The following is a 15675-nucleotide window of genomic DNA, read 5'->3' as shown; positions in this document are numbered from 1 at the left end:
GGAGATTGACACACCCAAGGTCAAAGGCTACATAGTGACAGAGCAGGTATCAGGAAGGGAGATTTTTTTTAAACTTATGTAAAGAGAACAGTATAATGAACTCTATTATATCAAACAGTTTCAGTATTATCAAATCATGGCTAACTCTGTTGTATTCACATGCTCACTTCTCCCTTGTTACTCAGATTATTTTAAACCAAATCCCAGATATCATCACTGTATCAGTTAATATTCCTGTTTGAATCTCCAAAAGGCAAGGACTGGGAAGGGAATTTTGAAGGCTGACTCTGTATTCTCCTCGCTCCCTCAGCCTCCCCTCAAGAAGATCAGCACAGCTGAAGGATGATCTACAACCTGTAAATATTAATAGGTGACAACCACAAACACCAGACCCATGGGTCCAAAACTTAGTGCATGTCAGACTCCCTGGGTTATTTTTAAAATGTTCCCAGCGATTCTGATTCAGGAAGTCAGGAAGGGGCTGAAGAATGTGCATTTTAGCAAGCATATTCTGGATAATTCTGGTGGAGACGCTTTCCAAACCACACTGGGAGAAACTCTGAATCTGAACTTTTGTGGCAGGAGTCATCGGTTGCCTCCAAAAGTGATGTTCCCTCTCCTGTTTACTTACTTACTTATGTTCAAATAATTAGGTTAGGTGTGGTCATGTGACACACCCTTGGCCCATGACACAGAAAGGAAAGTCAGTTGTATTTCTGGAGACATTCTTCTCACTCTTCAGAGGAGATGCAAGACTGCAAATCTTGTGTCTTCAGATGTCTTCCTGCCTCTCGACATTGTCATATGGGGCCTGATGCTTAGAGCCTCTGCAGCCAGTTTGAAACAATGGAGCCATTGGGGGATGTTAACCAGCACGCTAAATTCAGGTAGAGAGGAAGATAAAAAGGGCTAATGAATTACTCAACCTTGGAAGTACCCTGCCTCTGGGTTTCCTGCCAGGAGAAATGATGGACCTAGTATTGTTGTTTTCTTGTATTGGGTTGTCTGTTACTTGCAACCAAAAGCATCGTGAAAAGGCTGTCAACTGTGATGTTGAGAAGCACTCATTTGGTCCATGCTAGACCTAAGGCTACAGAAGGAAAGCATGTAAAACCACAAAGCAAATCAAAGATTCTCTGCCAGTGGAGTCTTCTGGAAAACAAAAGGCAAAGCAGTGCCTAGGAAACACCCCCAGCTCTGTCCACCGAGTACTGCTGTGCTCTGTGTTTACAGTTTCCTTTACACTCTGTTGTGGCAATGATATTTTGCTTTGGCTGAGAAGTGACAAGCCACATGAAAATGGGAAGCCAAACTAGAAACCCGTGTCCAAATTTGCCTGATACATAAATAACCATGAACTAATCAAATATTCACTGAGCACTATTCCAAGTGCCCATGCGAGTGTAAAAGTGCATAAGACGGGACCCTGCCTGGGCAGACAGACTCATGCTGGAGGGGCAAGAAGCAGGAGTATGGGACCAAGAACCCCAGCAGACACCGGGTGCTGTCGGCCTTCGGAGCGGGAAGAACCGAGGGTGCAGCATGTGTATTAGGAGAAGTTATTCAGGAGACTGAAAGGAACCTTCATTCTATCCAATTCTGTTCATTCTAACTATTTGACTTGCTTCTGCCCCACTGGACCATGGGCACCTCCCTGGACTGCCATTGCCATAACTTCATACATGAAGAAACCTGGGAAACAAGGCCAGAGACTGGAAACATGCAAGGCTGGCTGGTTAACTGGTAGGGAGTATGTGATGCTGAAGGACAGAGGTCCAACTCTCCCTAAACAAAGAACACACTAGCTCCCTGCTGGAAGTGTGAGTCTACATGGAAGTTCACATATCTGCCTTGTTTATGGGCACCCAAATGGAAGGTTGGTTACAGCACATTGTCTTCAGAGAATCCTAGGGCGTCCGCTCAGGACACCCATACGTGGCCAGACAGCACAAACTCTCCTGGACTCAAGAGGTTTCATTCAGTCTTTCAAAATCACGTATTGAGTATCTACTGCATTCCTGGCCCTGTGCAATGTCAGATGCCTTGTGGTCCCTTGCCCACTTCTACAGATGGTTCATGGAGTGGCTATCACATGACAGAAACATAAAAGCAATATTTAAATCAGCCTTGGAAGAGGCATGGGGAGATTTTCCAGAAGAGGGAATACTTAAGCTGACTTTTATAGGGTAAGCAGGTGTTACCATAGTAAGATTTCTCATATGAGGGTATTTTAAATAGTTATACATTTGAAGCATATGAGGAAAAGGTTCTAATTAGCACATCAAACCCGTAACTTCACAGACATTACCTAAAACAAAAGTAAAGTAATATATTGAAATAAAAATGAATCGATGTAAAGAAAAATAATAAGTAGATAATAATACAGTGGTATACAGATATGGTAAAACTCTTGAAAGTGGTTACAGGAGTGGTACACATTGATGAAACACTGAGCCAAAAAAAGAAGGGAAATGGACTTGGAGAAGAGAAATAGAATGTTCTGGGTAGTGGGAATGAAGTCTCTTCTTGAGTATAACCAGTAACTTGTTGTGATAAGGAAGTATACGACTAAGCCATTCAACAAGTATTTCTTGGGCACCTACAATGTGTTAGCTACTTCCAGGTGCTGGGAGATAGGGGTGAACAGAAGAGACAAAATATCTGCCCTCGCGGAGAATACTTCCTAGGTAAGTATTAACGGCCACCTACATTAATTACCCAATGAGAGGCGAAGACAATTAGGGCTGTGAGCTGTTTTAACTCTTTCATGCCGTGTGCTGCCTCTTGAACCAGACTGTCAGCTCAAGGGCAGGACAGCAAGCCTTCCCCGTGCCCACCTGGCCCCTGTGCTGACTCTCAGACCAGTGCTCATGGCTCTCCTGGCAGGAGTCTCCTCCTCCGGGGCCCGCCTTCCCCAGCCCTCCCTACCTCCCTGTTCCCTGAAGCCCTTCTTCTCCAGTGTGGCGGCGTCTCAGGGCTTCACCCAACCACCAGAAACCCGAGCCGATAGGGCATTTTTGCCTAGAAGATTATCCTGTCATCTGCCAGCTATGAAGGGTGACAAAATACCATCCTGCACTCTGCTGTCCCCACTTAATTATCAGATCAGGAAAACCAAAAAGGCAATTAAAAATTTTTTTTAAATGATCACTCTAATATCAGCTAACATTTGTGAGCATTTGCTACAGAGCCAGCACTCTGATAAGTGGCTTCCATCCCTCCTCCGACTTAATCCTCACAGGAGCCTCTGCGGTGGGCACTGCTGTTGTCCTCAGCAGACAAGGGAGAAAACAGACTTGGAGTGGTGAAGCCCCTTACCCAGGGTCCCACCAACCAAGCAAAGGCAGGTGCACACACAGGCTGCGTGTCTACGAACCCAAACGCCTAACCAGTCCACAGTGACAAAGGGCTAACTTCAGGTTATTTTTATATACTCTGAATATGTCAGCAGAGGAATATGCCATGAGGAACCCAGGACCAGTGGCCGCCTCTAGCATGTGAGTTCAGCTCTCACACTAATAAGATCCACTTCGCTAGTGACTTCTGGGGAATTTTTTTTTTTTTTTTTTTTTTTTTTAGAAGGAATCACCGCTTTGGGCTTCTGAGCTAAGCTCTCACATTCCATGAACGGCTGTCCAAGCAGGGAGGTACGTTCCTGAATTGCAACCCAGCAAAACGTAGTTGTAAGGGCAAAGAGAAATACTGGTAGGTGGGGTTCAGGCCTTCAAAAAATTCAGCCATTGCCTCCACCCACGCTAAGATGAAATGTCAGCCTGAACCCAAAATATACGCAGAAAATGCGTGGGGGCAGTTCCACGTGACTTCTGAACCTCATCCAGGATTTCTAGCCGTGGCCTTGGAATTTTCCTTGAGTGCACACAAAGCCTACTTCACACAAGGGCCCGCATCGCTTGAACGTGTACTCGGCTGAACCTGTATTTGAACTTGACCTAGTCCTAATTTTAAGTAAGTCTGACTAAATACAAAGCAAGCTCCGCCGGCTGTACCCTCTTCCTGAACAGAAAAAACAATGTTCTCTAGGAGTCAGAGTCAGAGGTCTGTGTCCCATCTGACACGATGGTGGAAAATAAAGTACTTGATGAAACAACCACAGTCTAACAGGCTCCCAGGTGATGCCAAGGCTGCTGGTCTAAAGAACCACCCCTTGAGTAGCACAGCCCTAGAGCAGTGGCTCTCCAGGGGCAGTTTTGCCCACCAAGGGACATTTGGCAGTATCTGGGGGCATTTTTGATTGTCATGACTTGGGGGGTGCTACTGGCATCCACCCTACTATGTGCAGGACAGCCATCCCCAACAATTACCCAGCCCAAAATGTCAATAGTGTTGAGGATCGGAAACCCTGCCTAGAGCACCTAGCTTGACCTTTATGTATGAGGCCCTCAGTTTGAGTGAATGAATGAATGAATGAATGAATGTACAATTTACAACTACAATGATTTTGTTATTGTGTTACTGAACTAACCTGGCCAGTAGATTTGTATTTCTCTTTTGAGGGAAGCACCAAACAGACACACCCTCTAACCGCTGGACAACACACAATCAATCTACAAACATTTGTTGAGGACCTACTATGTGCAGCCCATTGTGCTAAAGACTAGGACCAGCGCAGACCCTGCCGTCAGAGGCCTCACCCTCAAACGGAGACAGACATATTTTGGGTGCTTGCCTGTGCCAGCCCCGAGCTAGCCCTTCCCTCACACTATCACACAGTCCTCCGGAGGTAGGTGCTGACTTCATACACGCTTTACAGATGAGGAAACTGAGGCCTCAAGCAAGTAAGTAACTGGACCGATGTCCTAGAGTGAATAAGTGACAAATTTGAACCCAGATCTGTCCAGCTGAAAACACCCAACCTCTTCTGCAAAGTGTGAAATCCTATACGAACTATAATACATTTGCTTCTGTCTTAAAATTGTGGTCAGGTAACAGAAAGAACTCTCAATTCTTGGGCAGAGCTGGGGGCGGGGGTACTTCTGGGGAGTTGGAGGGTTGAGAAGGCTTCACAGGCACTACATTTGCCTGAGCCTCTATGGTCTCATGAACAAGAGTGCGTTTCCCCAGAGGGCGGAGAAGTAGGGGGAGCGGCAAGGCAGGCAGAGGGGTCGCCCAAGGACAAGGGTGTCTGAGCCTGGCCAGCATCTCTCAGCCATGCTGGAGTTCCTGCCGCTAATGCCTTTAAAGTCTGGGCCTGCCTCTGCGTTTACACATTTCTCCAGTTCTTATACCAGAGGAAAAGGAATTTAGAAGAGAAGACATAAAATGCCCTTCGTTAGACTTGTGAGCCAGTGGCTTTTCAGGACTCCCAGAAAGAAGCAGGAAAGTGTAACACTGTCCCATTTGGGTCAGTTATAGTTCCCCAGTGCAAAAGGCAAAGGGGGATTCTGGAAAGCAAAAATGCCACCGCTCCCGGGTGGGGCCATTTCTACAAAATAATTTCTCTCCACCGAAGATCAAATGTGAACCACAGAAGAGGTACAAACAGCGACTCAACAGGGAGCCTGGTGGTTTTTAACATAAGCTTCCCATCTTTGTGCAAAAGCAAAACTAGACCCTGCAGTGATCATCAAGAGTGTTTTATCTCCCAAGGATTCATGGCCCAACTGTTTGTAAAGAAACCTGAAACGGACTGCAGTATCGTCTGAGAGTTTCCTCAGCAAACTGCTCACATCGACACACTGGGCTAGAAGGAGGTGAACTCAAGTTTCAGCAGAACTTTCTCCTGAGTTAACTCTAATCAGACTTCCCTCCCCACCAGTATCTGCTCACTCCCCAAATCCTGGTGAATTAGAGAATCTGCAAGCTCTTGTCCAACCAGCTTCTCATAATGGTTTTCCTGCAATCCTACTGCAAATGCTACTGGCCACAATCAAAGGAAAGCCAGGGTCAGCAGAGTGCAGAGGCTGCAGTTTAACTCATTTCGCAAAATAGCTGGAGGAAGCCTGCATATGCAGCTTTCTTGGATACAACCCAAGGACAAGATTACTTTATACCACTACCACCACCTCCAGAAAACGATCTATAACGTCAGTTCATACCAGGCCCACCTGGGGTGCTTGCTGTGTACAGGAAAGGTGATGCCTGCTCACTAGAATGGCTGTGGGTTTGTTGGAAAGAGCACTGGTCTCGAGGCCAGAAGAACTGCATTCAATACGAGGCAGACCAGTGGCCCCCTGACAAGCTGTGTGGCCTTAAGGAAGTCACACACCCTCTCGAGGTCTCAAGTTTCTCACCTGTAAAATGAGGAGCCTGAAGATCCTTCTGGTTCAGTTATTTCAGGAGTATGAATGCCTGAGCCAGACGTGGGTGGTACCTGTCTCAAAGGGTGAGCTTCCCTGCTACCAGGCCTCAGGAGCCAGGGACTCTGCCCCAGACATCCTTCAAAGGTGGCCCTGAAAGGCAGTCTGGCCTAAACTGAGACCTCAAGCCCAAGCTTGGCACTCTCCCCTCATCCAAATCCTCACTTTCTGACAACTCTGGCCACGCCCATTTAAATACCAGCCGCTTGGTCACCTGCCAGGAGGGGGTCTCCTTCACCAGCTATTGTCAGGCAGCCAGACAACTTTCATCCCTGCCCCTTCCTCTAGGAGTTTGGGATGGGCTAGCAGCTCAAAACGTCTTACTAAATAGTCGGGCAGTTTGACCCATAAGACACACTCAGAGCTTGCGTTCCGCTGGTGCAGCCTTGGCTGGGCTCACCCACACAGGCGCTCCATCCCTGCCACAAATGTTAGGTTTCAGCCTCTTTGCAGCCATTCTTGGCAAGAGGTTAACCACAAAGCCCTAGCTTCCCCAAGGGAGATAAGGCATTCCCCATGTGTGCCTGATGGCTTGACCTTGCATCAAATACAATGTTGCAACACTGAGGGCCACCCCAGTGGGGAGGCTGTCAGCCAGAGTTCGAGAGGTAGCTTTAATGGGTAATGACACCTTCCAAAGAATCCAGGGGAGATGCAAATGAACTTCAGCAAATTTCAATGAGTCCTTGTGTCAAAGCACAAATGTTTACCAGTAACCTGCCTGAATAATTGCACTATTATCATTCAAATGATGATAGTAGTAAAAACAGCAGTAAGAACAAAAATTACCCCTGATGTTTAAGTCCTTACTGCATGCCAGGCAGGCACTCGGCTAAGCTTTTAACACACATTATTTTTAAGTAATCTCCCTAATATCTGTCTGTAGTGGATCCTAGCATTATACACATTTTACAGGTGAGGAAACTGAGGCTTAGAGTAGCTAAGGAATTTGCTCGAGGTTGGAGAGTCTAATGGCAGATCCAGAAGTTAGACCTGGCCATCTGCCTCTGGAGTACCACCTGACCTGGTTTTCCAGGACAGAAAGCCTCCAACAGATAGCGAGTTGAGATGAATTATTCAGCAAAGGCTCACGGAGCGCCCACTGTGTGCCACGCAGAGTATCGGGTGCTGGGTAACCAAGAGCCGCATCTGCAAGTCTAACCTTCTCAAAGAAACAAGATCGTGACTTCTTCTCTTGGCCAGAGGCCGAGACCCACTTTCTCTAGAGGTGACCATCACCATGTGTCCCACCAAACATTTCTAGACGGAGAATTCAGGCTCATGACACCCACCTCCTGATCCAGCGTCAGAGGACACTGAGGCCCAGGGAGGGGAAGGAAGTGCGGTCCCTTGGCAAAGGCATGAAGGCACACAGTGAGTGCCAGGAGCCGGTGAACGACCTGATCCCTCCGGAGGGAGGGTGCTGGGTGCTGGACACCGGGCTGGGAGCCAGCAAACCGCACGCATCACTCCCCTGCAGTGCCTGCCCACCGACCGACCGCCCACCTGCACCTGCCGATTCACCCCAACCCTCTGTCCAAGGGAGGAGGAGTGCCCAGTGTCCTAGCTCCTCCCTAAGGGCACAGACCTTGGCTTGCCTTCTAAGCACCTGGCCTGGGTGCACATTTGCTGGGGGACTGAGCCGGCTGTGGGGATGGAGCTGTCTTCAGGAGTCCCCGCAGCTCAGGGACCTTGTCTACAGCTCTGTTGTCACAGCTCCTGGCTGTGGAAAGCTGGCTTGTGCAGGGTACTCTGTATCTTGCCTCCTCTAATCACCTTTAACCTTCCTTTAAGCCCCAGGAGACATCATTGGCCCATTTATCCGTGAAGAAGCTGAGGCTTGGAGAAGTGACCCAATCACCCAACAAGGCCCGAGAGCGGGGGACCAGGATTTGGACTCCAGGACCTAACGCTCCCCTCCCTCCAGCCTGATTTCACCCTCAGCCTCACGTCTGGTGCCTCGTCCCCCCGCCCTCTGTGCCCATGTCTCGGGGCCCCGCTTCCCTCCACCTACGGGTGCTCCTGGCCTGAGGACTCAGTGCTGACCGTGTCCACTGCACACTGCGGTCCTCTCTCTGCGCACCCCGCCCACTCCCAGGGCACAGGTGTACCCCTCCCCTGAGGTTTTTCTTCCCGGACACCCTCTGACCACCTTACAAAAGGAAAAGGCATTAAAAGTCTCAGTAATCAGACCCGTTACAGTGCCTTCCCTGGAAACAGAGAAACGCTTGCGCGGTCGACCTCTGAATCAGCAGGCTGCTAAAATATTTAACATCTGACGACTTAACATGCTTGAGAAGAAAGGGGAGGCCGAGATGCAGTTAGCTGGGGCCTCTGACCTTGCACACCCCACGGTAAGCTTCTTTCCCACCCTGCCAGTTTCTTGGGACAAGATCGGTACAGAGATGGCAATTGGCAAACACTTCTCTGCTGTGGACCCACGTCAGCTCCCTCCCAGCCCGGATGGGCACCCTTGCAGGTGTGGCCAGTGGGGATGGGTAGGCACAGAGAGTTCTAGATTAAGTGTTTGGAGTCAATTGACTGGGTTACCCGGGCCTCCTTACCAGGCCTGGGCGTGAGGTTGCACTGGCTAAGCCAAGGCCTCCGGTTGGCCCGATGGTGAACATCCTTGGTTAAGGTGCCAGAGAGATGCCTCCTGCTGATCCGTGTTGCCAGGCACTTGTGCCATGAATACACCCCAGTCTCCACTCTGGAGGCACAGCTGCCTGACTTTCCCACTGGCAGAGCCAAGGGGTGGCAAGGAGGAACCCAGCGCTCACTGAGCACCGCCAGGCATCTGAGTCCTGCAAGGGCTTCACACAGAACCTCTCGGATTCCATGCTGCTGACGGGGACGGTTCATCTCTTATGTACACGTGAAGGAACTATGTCTTCAGGTTGGGCTGTCCCATGCAGAGCCCACTACCCCACATGGCTATTTCAATTTGTTTTAATTAATCAAAGTTAAATAAAATTCACAATTCAGTTCCTCCCTAACCCTGAAACCACATCACCCTGAAACCGGCCCCAGATTTTCAAGTGGCCTCATTTCAGGTGTGTAGTCGCCACACGTGGCTAGTGGCTGCCGTACTGGATAGCGGAGATATAGAACATTTCCATCATCATAGAAAGCTCCAGTGGACAGAATGTCTTAGAGAATAACCTCCCCAAGATTCCTTCTGGCTAATAAGTTACTGATCAGGGATCCAAACATGGATTTGATTGTCTGAAGAACTCTCCAGAAGACAGCTTCCAGCCCCAGCCCTAACTCTCATTAAACCACTGGCCTTGAGCAAGCCATGTCACCTGTCCCGGCCTCCTCTTCCTCCTTTGCACAAGGGGCACACAAGTGGTACCTATTAAGGGTTGAGGTGAGGCGGAAATAAGATGCTAGATGTGGAAGTACTTTGGCCCAGAAGGAGGAATAAGTGAAAGGGAACTTACACTGAGTACGTATTTTGTGTTGGGCGCTCTAAATAAAGTGGCTCGTTTAATCCTAGGTATTATATATACCCCCACTTTACAGGTGGGTAAACAGCTTCATCAAAGGTGATGCCCCCAAGGTCACAGAACTAGAACTCGGTCTGGAACTTATCTATAGACCTCCAGGCCTATGCTGGTCTCACACAATACAACTCAATTCTACAGTCTTCTCTCTAAAGCCTAGAAGCAGGTTTGGGGCGGTGTTGCTGGGAAGAATGGCCCCATGCCCTGGGGTAGGTCCTCGGTTCAGCTCAGGCATCAAGGGGAAGCATATTGTCAGGGGTCAGAATCTGATTCTAGTTCTGCTGTCACGTAGCTCCCTCGTCCCGTCCCTATTCTGAGCCTCGACAAGAATGTGCCCAAGTTTCCTTCCAGATATCCAGCTAGAGTCTAAAATACCCATTTCTCAGTCACACCTACCGAAACAAACCTGCATCCTGGTCTAAAACAGTGGCGGTAATGAGAGGTTCCAGGAAGAGAAGCGGATGAGTTTGGACACATTCATTTGGAAAATCACCACCTTGCCCTGAAACTGGCCTGGGATTCTTAAGTGGCTCTTCCTGCATCAGATCCAGATGTGGCACAGCAGAGGCCTCGGGGCTGAGGGGCTCAGAAACCCAGAAGGGCTAGACCAAAGTAGTGGCATTCCCATCACAGGCACCTGGAGGGAGGGAACCAGCCCCTTGCCTTCAGGGCGGCTGCCACCTTTTGTGTGGGTGCCTCATAATCCAGCTTTCCAAAGTGACTTGGCATTATTCCCAAGGACAGATTCACCTCTAAAAATATTTGTTTTAATTATGGAACGCAAAAGCTTCAGAACATAAAGCCTACATTTTTAAAGGTCCTGTGACTTTTACAATACGATGGTTCACAATGACTGAACCCGTGGATCATAATGTAAATCCACGTCATCTGTAGGGTCGTTAGTTCTGAGGTACTTTTGAACCATGTAACAAGCTCCTGTTAGCCGAGCGGGGTTAGTAGAGCTCGCGTATGACAGAAGCAGAGGCGTAGACAGGCCAACCGGCTGGAAACAGACTCACGCAGCCTCATGTCTCCCCATTCCTGTGGGGTCTGTTATTATGTCATTTGGAGACCTTGGGTGTTTTCTTTGTTTGCTTAATTCCCAGGATGTTTTTGAATAAAGACGTTTAAAATGCCAATAGTGGTTACCATTTGTATTTTACACTTACCATATATCAGGCATTATACTAGGTGGCTTTGGAAACATTCCATTTTAATCTTAATTCCAGCCCTAACAGGGAAGTATTATTTTTCCCATTTTATAGACATGGAAACAGGATTGAAAAGTTAAGCAGCTTCTCCGAGGCATCACACAGCCGGTAAGAAGTCTCTGGGATATAAACCCTCCATCTTACTCCATTGTCTCCCTTTTGGGAAGAAAATTGCTCCGAGGGAAAGAAGTGTCAGCACTGTAGCTCTGTAATAGCCCTGTCATAGCCCAATACTTCTCAAAAGGAAGTTTAAAATAATCCAAGCAATGTAATCTAACATCAAACCCAGAAGGATGGGGGTGGGGACGGGGATCTGTCATCCTGGCTTTATCTGCTAAGAGACCTAGGCTTGGTAGCTTCTTTTCTTTTCCTTAATTTATACAGCTGTAGCCCTCCTCAAAACCTTATTCTGAAACTCAAAAACATGGTGTCACAGCTGGTAATTTTAGAAGGAGGAGGAGAGAGAAGGAAGAAACAGACCCAGTGGGAGGAAGGGCAGGAAGTCACTCCAGCCCTGCCTTTACGTCCAGCCAGGGCTTCCTGGACAAGATGCTGGCTGCCCCTCGCTGCTTCTTCCTTCTACCCCTCAACTCCTCAACCCAACTGCCCTTCGTGGTTTAGCCTAGGTGTACGCAAAGACCCAAAGCACCTGGGAATAATTTAATTCTCTCAAATGCACTAGTAATTGAAAATGATACCTTTCCAACCATTTCCCCAAATGGAAAAAAAAGAGACTCCTTTACATAAATATTCAGCAAAAACAAGCTTGGTGCTATCCACGATGGATTCAGAACTACACATCTGACCATCAGTGGTGTGAAAGCAAAATGCCAAATTCTAGACTTTCCATCCACTGAAGACAGTTGTTGTATATAGAAATCCACAGCCAAGCTGTCTGTCAACAGACTCCTGTTTCTTGGAGTTGGGTGTACATGTACCCCTTGGGTGGAGGTGAGCAAAGCCACAAGATACCCACAGCACATACACCAGCAGGGCCCATTTGACGTCAAAAGATGGGAAATTAAGCAGCAAAATATTTGTGCTCCCGGCATCTACCTGGATATGAGATCGCGTTATTAAACTAACCTGTCACCAAGACAGAAAAGAGACATTTCTTAGATAATTGAATCTGATCTGTGGTATCAGCTCCATTCAAGTTAGCAGAATCTCAAAATTCAATAGATTCAACAGAAGCACGTCAACTGATAACCAAGAGAGTAGAAAATATGGTTTTGACTTGCTTTGCTCTTCTCGTGGCAACTCAAAGCATTAGTTTTATGTTGAAATACAATACGATATGGTACACAATAAGCAGATCGCTGTGGGCTATACAGTAGGGGGTAAGAAAGAGTTCGCTCTCTTCAGCCATGAAGACATTTTAGCAGACAAGGAAGTCAGCCCTGGAAAAGAAAGATGGCCGGGCTGGAACCTCAACCTCAAGAAGACAAACAGTTACCACTCAGTTCACTGCAGGAGAAAAGCCCATCCCACAGAACTGTAATAGGAAACCTAACCCCTGCCAGGGGCTGGAATGCACTGGAATTGCATTTGATCAGTTATCTCAGCCCTCACTGCAACTCAGCAAGGCAAGTATAGTTGTGACCTCCCCATTCTACAGATTGGCAAACCGAGGTTAGGTATGTAACCTGTAAGGTGCACAGCTGGGTGTGAACCCAAACTTCACCACCACCCTAGCTCCTGGCAGTATCTGCCTCAGTGTGGCCACCCAACCTCCCCCAGACCGCTGCCAAAATTCACCTTCATGTGCAACACCTCCTGTTCCCAGGACGCGCACCCCTGACCTTGGCCGGACTTTCTCTGAGGCCTGCCTGCGTCCACGACACAGCTCCCTCCTGGTGAAAGGTCCACTGGAGCTACTGAGCCTACCCCTAAGGCAAAGAAGCATTCCCCACGTTTGTGTTAAAGTAGGAATGAAGTTGCTGGGCTGAGAGATGAGGGTCACGGTGGGAAGGCTTGGCCTTCTGGATCATTCGATAGCTGTGAGAGCTCTGTGAGGAGTTGGGGTGTTCCAGAGGGCAGCTACTCACCATATGGAACCGTTGAGGGCTTGGAGTGTGGCCGGTCCAAACTGAGATGCACTGTGGGTACAAAATACAGCCCAGCTTGCAAAGACTTCATAGGAGAGCAAGAATGTAGGATATCAAATTAATAATTTATATATTGATTGCATGTTGAAATGATAATATTTGTGTTATATTGGGTTACATAAAATGTATTATTGAAATTAATTTTACCTGTTTCTGTTTAGTTTTGAATGTAGCTACTAGAAAAGTTAGGATTACATTTATGGCTTATGTTCTATTTCTTTTTTTCTTTTTAACATCTTTATTGGAGTATAATTGCTTTACAATGGTGTGTTAGTTTCTGCTGTATAACAAAGTGAATCAGCTATACATATACATATATCGCCATATCCCCTCCCTCTTGCGCCTCTCTCCCACCCTCCCTATCCCAACCCTCTAGGTGGTCACAAAGCACAGAGCTGATTTCCCTGTGCTATGTTATGTTCTATTTCTATGGGACAGAGCTGGTCTATACCTTCCAGAGACCTTTGACTGTCTACTAAGTATAAAGTGGAATCTGTTGGGGTCCATTTAGTCAGGTGCTGCTGCCCCTGTAATTCCCCTCGAGGGAGGGGAGACAGAGGTCACCCCACCTGGCAAGCTGGAGGGGAGGGTCCATTCAGAATTCTTTCTGGAAATCCTCAGCCAGTGAGAGAGTGGCAGGCCTTTTTCCTAAGAACCCAAAGCACAGGAAAGGTCAGCCCTTTTCCATCCTCATTTCCTTCAAGGATCAGGGCAAAGCAGGTTCTGGAGCCCAATGATCTAAATAGAAGTAGACCATGGGCCACAAATGCAAGCCCGGAATGCAAAAGTTACATAGGTAATTTTAAAAGGTTGATAGCCGCATTAAAAACAAGAAAAAAATGTGAAATTAATTTCAGTAACATATTCTAACCAAGTACATCCTAAATATTATCATTTTAACATACAACAATATAAAAATTATTAACGATGTATTTTGTATTCTTTTTTTTTTTGGCCGCACTGCACGGCTTGTGGGATCCGAGTTCAAAGCGCAGAGTCCTGACAACTGGACCGCCAGGGAATTCCCTGTATTCTTTTCTTCACACTAAATCTTCAACCCCCGGGGTGTGTTTTACCCTTACAGCACATCTCCATTCACATGTGACCAGTGGCTGCCAAACTGGACAGCACAACTCAAGAATCTAAAAGTCTACCACCCGACAAATCCTCCACCAGAGCAAAGTGCACAGGACACCCATTATAATGTAAATGTCCACTGCTCTGTAAACTGTGATAAGTCACACAACTTCAGCCACTAAGATTTATGTTTGCAAAGAGTTCTGATGGCAGCAGAAAAAAAGGACTCAGAATTTAAACAGGAAAAAACAGTGGATGAAGCGACACTAACATAATAAACACCAGTCATTGTTAGTTGGTACGATTGTGGATTCTTCTCTTTTTCTTTATACTTTTCTATACCTTACGAATTTGCTAATATTAATTTAGAAATTATAATTTTAAAATTTAAAGTGATTAAAACAAAGAGCCATGAAATACTTATTGAACTACTACTATATGCCTGGTCTTGAGATCTTCTTGTTCTCCAAGAAGGTGATAAAACATCCAGGGACTGAAGAAGGAGCTAATAGAACATTTATGGGGAGGGGAGGGGAGGGGAGGATTTTCCAGTTAGACATTTTTTCCTACACTTTAACTGGGAAGGTCAAAAATACATACGAGCAGGGGCTGCAGGGAATTTTGTGCTAAGTCAGCAGCGGAGACAAGTGTCCAATGCAGATTAAAACTGCATCTGTCTCGGCAGCAGCGTCCGTATCTCATTGGCCCAGAGTTATGAGAGTCGCCCTCGAAGGGCAGGAAAGGCAGCTGGGTGTCGGTGGAAGCGCTCAGGCTCGAAAAACAGGTGATCATGCATTCTTTCAGCATGTGCAAAATATGCAACAAATCATTTACAAATTGCCTGCAGCTGTTTGGTAGGCTACACTGGCCAGCCACAGGTACTAATTTAAAGTCCAACCCCGCCCCGCTCACACACGTGTGTGCCTGCACACACATACACAGACACACACACATACACATGGAGAGCTCTGGAATAGCCAAAGATCGAAGGATGCTGCAAAGCTTGGTCAGAATGTGTCTTTGCCACAGTATCTCCCTCTCCCCCAAAGGATGAAATTTCCCAGCAGCTGCTGTTGCGCAACAGGGTGGCATTTCACTTAGGAAAGAACAGGCAGGTACGCTGCAAAGTGCGAAGGTCTGGGATTCACAGTTGCATCTATCATTTGTCCTCCTCTAATCTTGAGAGGGGTGTGACTGCTGCTGGTGATTAGACATTCCTGCTTGAGATTAAAGCAAAGTTGAGCCCATTTGCCTCAAAAGGTAATGAACTAGATTAGGAGGTGTCGGGCTCAGGGGGCTGGGAGACATGAGGTGTGCTGTCTAAGGGGCGCAGGGTTTCTTTGGGGGGATGACCATGTTCTAAAATTGACTGTAGGGATAATTGCACAACTCTCTGAATATATTAAAAGCCACTGAATTGTACACCTTAAATGAGCAAATTATATGCTATGTGAAT

The sequence above is a fragment of the Eschrichtius robustus genome, chromosome 7 (assembly GCF_028021215.1).
Source record: "Eschrichtius robustus isolate mEscRob2 chromosome 7, mEscRob2.pri, whole genome shotgun sequence".
Taxonomy (NCBI): Eukaryota; Metazoa; Chordata; class Mammalia; order Artiodactyla; family Eschrichtiidae; genus Eschrichtius; species Eschrichtius robustus.
The sequence above is the reverse complement of the archived record's forward strand: the minus strand, read 5'-3'. Positions refer to the sequence as shown.